The sequence below is a fragment of the Coenobita brevimanus genome, chromosome 70 (assembly GCF_032717465.1).
Source record: "Coenobita brevimanus isolate Jiangsu-jjx chromosome 70, ASM3271746v2, whole genome shotgun sequence".
NCBI lineage: Eukaryota > Metazoa > Arthropoda > Malacostraca > Decapoda > Coenobitidae > Coenobita > Coenobita brevimanus.
In genome coordinates this window covers 38,023,666-38,036,494 of record NC_137023.1, presented here as the reverse complement: position 1 = coordinate 38,036,494, position 12,829 = coordinate 38,023,666, and positions in this window count along the sequence as shown.

The window sequence follows — 12,829 nt, the reverse complement described above, 5'->3', positions numbered from 1 at the left end:
GAGGGAGAGAGAGAGAGAGAGAGAGAGAGAGAGAGAGAGAGAGAGGAGGGAGGACTGAAAGAGAGGACAAAGAAAGAGATGAGGGCGGAGAAAAATCCTTGAGAGAGATGGGAGGGATGAAAGGGGATTGGGAGAGACGGAGGAGAAAGACACGCAGATACTCAGGTGATGACGGCGCAGGAGGAAGGGGAGAAAAGAAGAGTGAAGAAATTGGAAAGAAGAAGAGAAAGCGAAGAAAGAGAATGAAGAGAGACAATTAATAGAGAATAGGTAAAAGAAAAAAAAATAGCATAGATCTCCGTCAACCTAAAAAACTCACATCATGGTGGCAAGAGGGAAATATACAAATAGTTCATCGTTGTGGAGAGGTTAAAGAAGGTTCACGTCGAAGCAGGGACCTAAAAATGCGAATGAGAGAGAGAGAGAGAGAGAGAGAGAGAGAGAGAGAGAGAGAGAGAGAGGAAAAAATAGACATGAAAAATAGACAAGAAACAGAAAAACTAGGGAATGAATGAATGAAGGAAGGAAGAATGATAGGAAGGAAAGAAGATAGGATGTAAGGAATGAAGGAAGAAGACAGACGAAAAGTGAAGAAAAATCAGTGAAAAGAAAGAAGAGAAAAGGAAAAAAAAGAGATATTGTGTGTGTAGTAGCGGAGGGAAGGAGAAAGAGAGAAGGGTGGAGGAGGGGGGGAGGAGAAAAAGAGGGCTGGAGGAGGAAGGCGAGGGGGAGAAAGGGGTGGAGGAGGAGGGGGAGGGGGAAAAAGAGCGGTGGAGGAGAAGGGGGAGGAGCAACACCAGGTGAGGATCAGGCAGGAAGACACAATAAGTGAAACGAAGAGATGTACGGGATTGCTCTCTCTCTCTCTCTCTCTCTACACACACACACACACACACACACACACACACACACACACACACACTCACACTCACACACACACACACACACACACACACACAACCAGGCCTGCGGTGGTATGCAGATAAAGTGTTGGGGAGGCGGCCAGAGGAGGAATTTCATCTATTCTTTTGTTTCAACCAGAGCCATATTGGAGAGAGAGAGAGAGAGAGAGAGAGATGACGAAAATCTGAAACGTATACCGGTATAAATACATAGAAAAATAAAACATGGTTATCTCTCTTCTCCCTCTGCTTTTACACGGCCTATTTTTGTAGAGATAAACTTAACACATGAATTTAAGGATACTAAGACATGCCTATATATTCTGATGGTATTTGCACGTGGATCTTATTATTAAAAAAAGTAATATATGATCAGAGTAATATCCGATGTTAGTAAAAAAAAAATGGGGGTGTTAGGGGGAGGAAACAAGAGAGCACCAACGCATCTCGTGTGATCATTTACGAGGATATTAAACCCGAAGCCCCAGCCATTTCGTGTATTTATTTCCATCTCCACGCGCACGATAACACTGAGGACTTTCGTGGTTGCTTTTCCTGGAAGTTATCTGCAGGGAACACGCTCACCATTACTGCGTTGTTAGAGAGAGAGAGAGAGAGAGCAGTACTTCCCTGTCTCCCCATCCCTCCATATCTCCTCATCCTTCACCGCCCGTCTGGCCACACAAAAGTTTTTAATCAGTAATGACAATAATTGCAGCCTCTCTCTTCTTCCTTATACTCCACCCTCCCCTTCTGCCCTCCTTCTCCCGGGGAATTTGTGGCAGTGCAAATTGTGAGAGGGAGGGTTATAAATGTCGCGAATTATATATGAAGGCTGCATTGTTTTTAAAGAGCGTCCATTGTTTCACTAGCGGAGCTCTTAATTTTGCACTGTGGGAGAGTCTCACTTGTAATTATTTTCAGTTTGGGGGGAAAGGGGGGTGGGGAGGTCATACGCATTGCTCAGAACAATGTTTGATGCATAATATAATATGGATTTCATTTTTTTCTTCTCGAATTACTTCATTGTTCGATGCGTGGATGCGATTGTCTCTGCAACAGATCAGTGAATGAACCTTTCACAAGGGTTCTTCCTATAATTAATCCCTATGCTCTAAACATTATCGATTTTTCATGTGTCTGAGTCATGCCTGGCCTTAAACCCCACCAACCCAATGATTTTTTTTTTATACTCCTGGCTTATTAAACCAAGTATGAATTACTATTACTGAAGGGGCTAATTAAAACTGCACGTATAAATAAACCTCTCCAATCTGAAACGCCTCTTCGCAGCTGAATGAAGTAGTCTGGAGATGACATGAGGTGTCAAGACTTCTTTTGTAAGTGATTAAACATTTTTGGGAACAAACTCATCTACTCGTTCCTTAGCCTTCATAATTCGTACATCTGCCTTTTCCACTCACCATCACGCATCTTCCATCTTCACCCCTCTGTTCCCTACCCCACTCACCTACTCAACAACAGCCTTTTTCACCTTCATTCAGTCCAGCACAGTTTTCATCCCAAGTTCAATCTCCACCCATTCCCACTCTCCCCACCCATCTGTTCACCACCAATCTATCATCACCAGTTTACCCCATCCCACCACCAGCCACGTCAGATCTCCACCAAACCCACCAGCATTCCATTTTCCCTCATCTACCTTCCTCCTTCCCCATCACCACCACCCACCCTCTCTCATTCCTCCCACATTCCAGTCTGCCAGCCCAACCAGCCATCGATCCCAGCTATGCAATAAAACTGGGGAGACTGTTGACATGGAATCGAGCCAGATATCACTGTAATGAAATCCACCCCAGGCCCATTCACACCCACCTCACCCCATTCACCCCCATTCCCACCCTGCGAGTATTCACATCCATCTTACATCATTCACATCCGTCCCACCCGTACCCACGTCATGCCACTCACATCCACCCATCCTGTTTAGACTCCACCCAACTCACAGCCCACCCGACTCACACTCCATCACACACACACACACACACACACACACACACACCATTCTCTATTCATAGGTCACGTCTCCAGTATCAGTCTCCTAAAGTGTAATTCCATGTTTAGAATTTCTTGGTATTCTTTTCTTAACCTTGCGAGTATTTGTTTCTCAATTTTTCTTTAGTGTGTGGATAGTACTGTATTGTAGCTGTGAACGGATATACAGTGTTTTTTTCGTTGAACGTCTTGAAAAGGCTAACGCTTGACGTATTTTGCTGTTTACGTTCTGCTCGGTTTATTCTTGTTACCTCCAGACTTTTTTTTTTTTTTCAGCTCAGGATATAGTATTCGAAGTAAAGGGATTATAATATTACCTTGTCTAACCCTTTTACCATCTGGAGCTCATCTGTGCTGAATAAAATCGTTTAATAGCAGCAAGAACAAGCTACAAATGTATGCCATCTTGTTGAGGTGATTCATGGAGAGAGATGGATAATCCAGAAGACACAGAAAGAAATGTTGATAAAGAAACGTGTGTGTGTGTGTGTGTGTGTGTGTGTGTGTGTGTGTGTGTGTGTGTGTGTGTGCACGAGGATTTGTTTGACGTCTTACGGCAGTTTTTGAACTAGGGAAGTGGGTGAATTATTTGCTGTGTACCATATCCTGTTCTGACGTGCATCTTTCCTCATCCCAGTTCTAGACTTGGCGTGACCATGTCTGACCCAAGAGCCACGCCTCAGTACAGCCACAAATCACCTTGCCTTGTCTTCAACGCTGGAAGGTAAAAAATGAATAAACTGCGTAGGTGACGAAACAAGATGAGGTGGAAGAGTTACACGCGCAATGGATATCTTGTTTACTCAGAAAGTATAACAGTTTCAGCCGACGAAGAATGCTGAAGTGGGTCCTGGTCAAGCTGAAACTGCTGTGGCTTTTTAATAACCTCATTTTGCGTATGTGGGTATAATTTTTCCATTTTTAGCAATAGTTCGTGACTCTGTAAGATAAAGACACAGAGGAGGCAGCGTTGTTTGCAATGTGAGACCCGTGACCAATCCATCACCAGGGGCGTGACGTTAGGAAGTGTGAGATAGTCATTGCAGTCTTGGTGTGAAATTGCATGCAGTGTTCCTTACGGTCTGTTAGCGCGCGACACACACACACACACACACACACACACACACACACACACACACACACACACACACACACACACACACACACACACACACACACACACACACACACACACACACACACACACACACACACACACACACACACACACACACACAAATGTCCATCTCGCATTTTTTTCGCAGTGGAATGCCATCACTTTAAATTCAGTACTACAGAATTCAGGATACAACAACCAATAGTGTAAAATATCATGTAATACACCCGTAATTCAATATGTCGAGTATTTATTTTCTCCAGATATATTGACAGCCTCTCCTGGAATATCTAATCAATATCAGTGTGTTTGATTTTAACTTGACTCACACATTTTGCGCAGACGTGACCGTGACTAAAGAAATTCCCCTTTTTGTGGTGGAGAGTGATGGTAGATTGATCGTGGTGTGGGTGGCAGGTGCACAGGTATACGTTAGAATATATACGTGCTTAAAGTATATTATTCATTGTTTATGTGGTTGTGTGCAGTATAATAAACCCATATATGTGCATGCTTGTGCTTGGGTCTGTGAATGTCTGTGCTTGAGTCTGTGAGTGTCTGTGTCTGGGTCTGTGATTGCCTGTGCTTGAGTCTGTGAATGTCCGTCCCAGAGTCTGTGAGTGTGCTTGGGTCTGTGAGTGTCTCTGCCTTCTTGAGTTAGTGCATATGCCTTGGTGACTGCGTGCCTGTGCCTGCATGCCCAGTAACCTGATTGAGATCCCCTGATTGCGTAATTCAAGGTGGCGACATGATTGGTGCACGCGCGGGAGGCCGACCAATCACAACCTAATGGTGATGAATCTCTCTCTCTCTTCTTTTCCTCCTTTCTTTCTCTCAGATCTTTTCTCTGTTCCTTCAGTAACGTCTCGCTCACTCTTATTGGGTCTTCTTTCCCGTGTTGTGATTTTTAGTGTTTCTCCCCTTCGTTAGGCATGCCTAGTTTCCACCAGCTCCTTTGAACTGCATTATCACATTCTTTACACTACAGTACCAGTGTCCACCTTCAGTTTTTATAATTTCCTCATAAAGTGTATCTTTCCTATATAAAATCTTTGATGGACCTACACATTTTCCAGCTTGCCTTGTCCCACCCCATTCCATCCTCCTCGTATTATTACTCTGTCTCATCATTCGAACTCTTTCATGCGAAGATCCCCTCCACTCTTTACATAATCAGTTCCTACAATTCTCTTCGTGGAACCCCTCATCACCAGCACAGATTTTCCCTCACGTTGTTCTCAGAATATTTCCGCCCCGTGTACTGCCAGGCGTATTATCATCTCTCGCCCAATAAAATAAATTACTACCCCTTTCCACCATGGATACACCCCAACTTTGAACCCTTCCCTCTCTGCAGAGCCTTCAACTAACCTCCCTTTTTAACTTGTTTTGAAATCCCCCAGTTTTGCCCATTAACTCCTCCGTTTTTATACACCATTTTTGCCATTTCCTGATACCACTTCCTTTTGAAATGACACCTTTCAGTATTATCTTACATCCTTAATTCCACTTCCAACTCGTGCCCTTCCATCTTTCGACACAGCTCCCCCGCCACCCACCCACCCGCATCCTACCCCTGTCTCAGTACCATGCCACTTTGCCACTTCCTGCAGTGTTTCTGACCTCTTCTTCCTAAAAACACCACAGCATCGTTCATCGTCTCATATTTGTAGTTCCATCAAAATTCTGCTGTTCATCTCTTAAATGACGGAATAGATAAATGTGTCCTTCAGCCATGAAATTCCACCCCCATCCATGTTGTTTTACCTTCACTTTCTGCTCTCCCCTCTCCCCGCCCCTCCTCATAAAAAGAAAAAAAAAATCCTTTAACCCCTTCAATCGAATGGCGTGTTTTGATTCATTTAGGCTTCTCATACTGAAAGGTATAATGACGGCAATATCAAGGTTAGCCTCTCTGGTTCAGTAAGTCCCTCCTATGTTAAATAAAATAGCCCAGAGAAAACAAGAATGAAATATAAAAGTCTGTTGTCTGAAGTTCATTGTCTGGCCAGTGTGATTAACTTTGGCGTTCCCCTGCCTCTGTCCTTAACCTTGTTTTCCCTAACCCCAAAAGACTTCCATTACCACGACCTTGACCTTCTCCCTCTCTCCCTCCCTCTCCCCCAGCCTCACCGCCCCCTTTCCCCTCATCCCCCTGTCACCCCCCTTCCCCTCTCCTACACCATGGTAAGAGCTGCCCGCGGTGATGCAATATCGACCCTCACCTTAAAGTGTTGCTATTCCAGGCTGTTGTGGGTATGGTGGCGAAAGATAAATTTGGGGATGGGGCACTTCCTGCCTTCGTTTAACCTCCCCACTTTTACTCTCCGCACCTCCACCCCTCCTATCTCCCTCCTCTCAAATAATGTGTCAAATGTGTGGTAGTGTGGTGTGGTGTGGTGTGGTGTGGTGTGGTGTGCAGGGGGTGACGTGTATGTACAGCTCAGGTGGAGAAGATTAAGGGTTTTAGTAATTACAAGGAACTGGGTAGAGCACAAATGTGGGGAGGAGATATGCAGGAGGTGGGGAGGACAGGAGAAATGGGAAACGACAGAGGTTATGCTTTGGTTTCTCCCCCAACGCTACCCTTTTACCTTAACCCACCCTTTCACTTCCCGTAGCCTCTCCGAGTTCACCTTCTTCCCCCATCCGCAGCTTTCTTATCCCCTTTCCTCGCTGCTTCTGCCTCTCTGTCTGTTTTCCTTTCGACTTGTCTTGCCTTTGTTTTCCTCTCTCCGTCGCTTCCTCTTTTGTCTTCTCTTTTCTGTATCTTAGTTTCCTTTGTACCTTCCTGAATTTCACTTATTTTTTTTTTTTTACCATTTTCGTTTTTCTTCCCAGCTTTCTCCCGCCACAATTATAGTTGACTTTTCCCCTCCCTAACAAGCACCATCCTTTCCTGCCCCTGCTCCAGCACCCCTTTCCTGATATCCAACCCTTTCCCTTTCGGCCCTTTGCTTCCCTTTCTTTCCCATTTCCCTACTCTCTTTTCGCTGCTCTCACCTCTCCTTCTGAACTGCGGATGATAAAGGGATTGGATGTTGTAGATGAGCAAAGTTAGGAAAAGAAGATTGGTAATAAGATTTTAGAGAGGAAGAAAGATATTGGTGAGTATCTAAGTGAAAATGAGAGAGAGAGAGAGAGAGAGAGAGAGAGAGAGAGAGAAGAGAGAGAGAGAATCACGCGCACACCACAATCACATGCCCATAACTCAGCCAAATAACTAATACCCAGCAACTGCCTTCTGTCATTTAGCTTTGTTCCTCGTGCTGGCCTTAGTTCTATTTTTTTTTCCAAATACTCCTCGCCTTGCCTAGTAGTGTTAATGAACTTTCTTTAAATTTACTCCTTGAATCCTTTACATTTACTGCACGCATTTTGAGGTTGTCATTATGTAGTCCGCTTCCTTGTGGTTTCACGATTTTTATGTCCTACTGTAGGCTGCTTCTTATTTCCCGGTAGTTTGTAGTTACATTTGTTGTTAAAACTTTGGGCATAAATATACTGCACCCGTATTTTTGCCCGCACTCCCTTCAAATATTTCTTCGGCATTTTATCTATATATGTACTTTTTATCTGTTGCTATAGCCTCTTCCGCCGCCATGCCTATACCCGGTGTGCCCTACCAAGCGGCGCTACCATAATCCCCTGAGCGAATGTTTGAACTTCGGTCAGGAATTTCGGCCTTGACTTGGCTTTTGGCATTGATCGTCTTTGGGTGGATGATTGTGATTTGTGTTTCTCTCGAGACTTTAGGGGTAACAGTAGCAATATCTATCTATCTATCTGTCCATCTATCTATCTACCTATCTATCTGTCTATATACAGAGAGAGAGAGAGAGAGAGAGAGAGATCACTAAGCAGCTCGGACTTTAGCTCGGAACAAGTCTATCTATCTGTCTATTGCCAGACGCCTCAATCCCGTTTGGGGTGGCCACAAACAAATCGCCTCCAAGTCGCCCTGTCCCCCGCCATTTCACTCCCCTGCTCCCAACTCACACCCCCCTCTCTCATATACCTCTCCACCCCATCTCTCCATCTCATCCTCGGCCTCCCCCTCCCTCTTTCCCCCTCCACCTCACTCACATACACTCTCTTCGTCAGTCTTTCACCCTCCATCCTCTCCACATGGCCAAACCACCTCAGTGTGTTCCTCATAACGCTTCCTATCACATCCACATCAACACCACAACGCTCCTTTATATCCTAATTCGTCAGCCTGTCTCTCCATGTGACTCCACAGGGTCCTCTTAAATAACTCATTTCCACTGCTCTCACTCTTAACTTGTGTCCTTCCAACAACGTCCAAGCTTCACTTCCGTACGTTAGAGTTGGTATCACAATACTGTCATGTAGTAACTTTTTCACTTCCATGCTCACTTCCCTGTTTCTTATCAGTGCTTTCAAAGAACCAGCAACCTTTCTTCCCTGCTGTACCCTTTCAAGCACTTCACCCTCCAAACCTCCATCCTTACTCATCACACTACCCAAGTACTTAAACGTACTCACATTTTCCAATTCCTCACCATCCAACCTCGCTGTACATTCACTGACTTCACCTCTCTCAAAGACCATCACTTTACTCTTCCCTACATTCACCTTTAGATTCCGTTTCTTACACACTCTTCCAAACTCATCCACCAAGCCTTGCAGCTCCCCTTCGTCCTCACTCAACAACACAGTATCATCTGCAAACAACAGTACAGGGAGTTTCCAAACACTATCCTCTCTCACCAGGGCCACTCCAACATCCACTACCCTACCTTGTACCTCTTTTATTACCCCATCCATGTACAGATTGAACAACCATGGAGACATGACACATTCCTGTTTCAAACCAACTTTCAAAGAGAAAAATTCACTTAGTTCACCATCCACACGCACTGCAGCCTTCGCACCATCGTACATACTCTTCACAGCATTCAACAACTTCCCATCTACTCCATATATTCTTAACACTTTCCACAATCCTAGTCTATCCACCCTGTCATATGCTTTCTCCAAATCCATGAAAGCCGCATACAACTTCTTTCCCTTCTCTAGAAACTTTTCCACTAAAGATCTGAGAATGAATATCTGATCTACACAACCTCTTCCCTTCCTAAAGCCTCCCTGTTCTTCTCCAACTAATTTCTCTGTTCTTTCTCTAACTCTGTCAATAAGTATCCTACCATACACTTTTCCTATTATACTAAGAAGACAAATGCCCCTATGATTACCACACACTTCTTTTTCCCCTTTTCCTTTGTACATGGGAATAATTATACCTGACTTCCAATCCTCCGGGACTCTACCTTCCTCCCATGCCAATCTGCATATCTTCCACATCCATTCTACTACTATCTTTCCCCCATGCTTCAGCATTTCACCACACACTCCATCAATTCCTGGGGCTTTCCCTGATTTAACTTTCTTCATTGCTTCCACAACTTCTATCCTACTGATTTCTTCCTGTCTTCTCACCTCCCTCATTCTCCCAGCCATTCCCCAGCCACTTATACTCGCATTACTTCCATCCTCCACGTTCAACAATTCCTTAAAGTGTTCTCTCCATCTGCTCACTTTTTCTCCCTTCTCCACTAGTAATCTACCATTTTTATCTTTCACTCCCCTGCTAACTTCACTTCCACCTTGTCTTACTCTTTTCACCTCTTTCCAGAACATTTTCTTACAGTCTCTCCACTTTACACTCAAATTCCTTCCAAATTCCTCATCCATTCTCTTCTTACTCTCTCTAACTAATCTTTTCACCTCTCTCTTTCTTTCTACATATAACTCTCTCTTCCGCCTCTCAACTTCTTCCACGCCCCTATTTCTCATCCATTCATTGTATGCTTTCTTCTTTTGTGCCACAGCCCGTTTCACCTCTTCAGTCCACAACGCTGTTCCTTGCACCCCCCTCCGTCTTCTCTTCCTTCCACACACCACATCACATGCTGCACATATTTCTTCTGTAAATATTCTACACACACCTTCCACGTCCCCCATCTGCTCCAATTCATATTTGCCCAATCGTTCCTCCACTTCTCTCTTATACTCTGCCTTTTTCTCATCCTCTTGTAACCTTTCCACTCTCCTTGCAACTACTCGGAACAAGTAAAAATGTAAAAGAATTGTGCTTGTAGAGTTTGCATGAAATGTTTTTTTGTCAGACACTCTCTCTCTCTCTCTCTCTCTCTCTCTCTCTCTCTCTCTCTCTCTCTCTCTCTCTCTCTCTCTCTCTCTCTCTCGCTCTCTCTCTCTCTCTCTCTCTCTCTCTCTCTCTCTCCTTGAAATCATATTTTTTCCAGATTACATTTCAACCTGCTTGTCTAGGGAATCTCTCATACACCACCTCATTTGCATCGTTTTCTCTGTTATGCATTTTCCATTTTATTTCTTTCACTTCACTCATATTCTCCACATTTCAATTTCAGCCTCTGTCTTGCCTTTCTCTGTTTCTTATTCTACCATCCCCATTTATTTCTCCCATTCCATATCAAAAAACATATATATCTGTCTACCTTCCCACATACCTACCTACATGACTATCTCTATATCTGTCTATCTATCTGTCTGTGTCTGTCTATCTACCTGTCTCAGTCTATCTATCTATCCGTCTATCTGTCTCATACTTTGTCTCTTCCTCTTTCACAGCCTCCCATTCTCCTATTTCACCTGCCCCGCCTACCAACAAATGACCCCATCCCCGCCCTCCATAAAGTATACGTGAACTGTGATATTTATACAGAGTCGGGGGCCCGCTCACCACCACCAAAATGTTCCCCGACACGGCTATGGACTGGTGTGGTGGACGCAGCTGTATGGGAAATGTTGGGGGGTTTGGTTCGTGTGTTTGGTTGTGTTGTGTTAGGTTGGTTTGGGATAGTGTTAGGTGAGAGAGAAAGAGAGAGAGAGAGAGAGAGAGAGAGAGAGAGAGAGAGAGAGAGAGAGAGAGAGAACCCTTCTCTGTTTCCCATCCCCCTAACGAGCAATAAGCGCCCTCTTTCTGTACTGTCTCACATTAAGGGACACCTGTACATATTACACGCACCCTCTTCCCCCCTTCCTAGTGTGTGTGTGTGTGTGTGTGTGTGTGTGTGTGTGTGTGTGAGCTCTGTCGTTCCCTACTATGTCACATTAACGGACGCCTGGAGACATTACACTCACCTCTTTCCCTCCTCTGTTGCTTTCTCCCACTCTTCCTCCTCTCCAGTTCTCTCCTCTCATCTTCCCCCTCCGTCGTCTCCCTGTCTTCTTCCTCCTGTAAGGGCCACAAGAGTCCCTGCTTCAACTTTCTTCCTTACTGCTCTCTGCTCTTGCATCTCAGGCCTAGCCACTTGTTCCCAGCGTTCTTGTTATAATAAGGTACACGTCCATCCTCTTTAACCTTGCCTCTCTTCCTCCTCTGCTTTTCCTTTCCTCTTTTCCGTCTTCTCTTCTTTCCTCATCATTCTCTTTTCCTTTCATCTTGCTCTTCGTTTACTCTACCCTTCTCTCCTCTTCTTTCCGCTCGTCTTCTCATCTTCCTATCTTTCCTTTCTTCTTTCATCTCCTTCCTCTTTGTTTTCGTCTCCTTCTACAGTATTCGTTCATCTCCATGTCATTCACCTCCTTGCTTTCATCTTTTGCTTCCTTCCTCCCCATCCCTCGTCCCCTACTTTTCCTTTAGTTTTTCCTCCTTCCTCTTCTTGCTCTTTATCCTTTCCTCTTTCACCTACTGCCCATCCTCCTTCTATTCCTCTTTTATCCCATTTTAAATCCTTCCTCTTCTTCCCTCTCTTCCTCCTCCTTTCTCTTAACTTTGTCCTCTTTCCCTTCCCTCTCTCTCTACTCTTCTTGTGCCACTAATCTCACCAGGCCTTGCTCTCTCAGTTCCAGCGGTACTTCTTTCGCGCTACTTGGCAACTTTCTTTCATTTTTATTTATTACTGCGTCTCCTCTGCGTTCTCTCCTCACGCCAATCTTAAGCGAGAGTGATGATGATGATGATGATGATGGTGATGATGATGATGATGATGATGAGGAGGAGGAGGAGGATTGTGAATTTCCTTACTTCGTTAATCCCCATCACTATTTTTGGTTATCCTTAATTATAATATTTCACACCTCCTCCTCCTCCTCCTCCTTCTCCTCCTCCTCCTGTCTCTCCATCATTATCCTCCCTGCCCTTCTTCACATCAGTTCTCCCCCTCTGCCTCCCCATAGACAATAACACAACATAGTTTCAGCAGTGGTTTCATCTCAGCTCACGTCATCTCACCTCGTCTCAGCTCACCTCACTTCCCCTCACCTCACCTCGCCTCGCCTCCCCTCGCCTCGACGGGCCTCACGTTGTCTCGCCTCCTCTCCCCTCGCCTCATCTCGTCTCTTCTCCCCTTACCATATATGGCCGTCTTTTCCCTTGCTTCATCTCGCTTCCTCTCCCGTCGCCTCATCTCGCTTCCTCTCCCGTCACCACACCTCGCCTCCTCTCCCGTAGACTTGCCTCATCTCGCTTCCTCTCCACCTCGCTTCGTCTCCTCTCACCTCAACTCCTCTTGACTGGCCTCGCCTCGCCTCAGCTCACAGGCCTCATTACCTTAATTAATAGCCCACCTGTCTCCTCCTTCCCGTCCTCCTACCATACTCCGGCAGATAATTAACCTTTGTCTTCACCTTGGGGGGCAGGGAGACAGGAGAGGAATGGAGGGAAAGGGGAGAGAGTGAGGGAGAGAGAGAGACGTTGCGACGAAGGAAGGAGATAGACAGCAGGACAACTGGTAAATGGGTGGTAGGGAGATGAAATTGCGTGTGTGTGTATATATATATATAC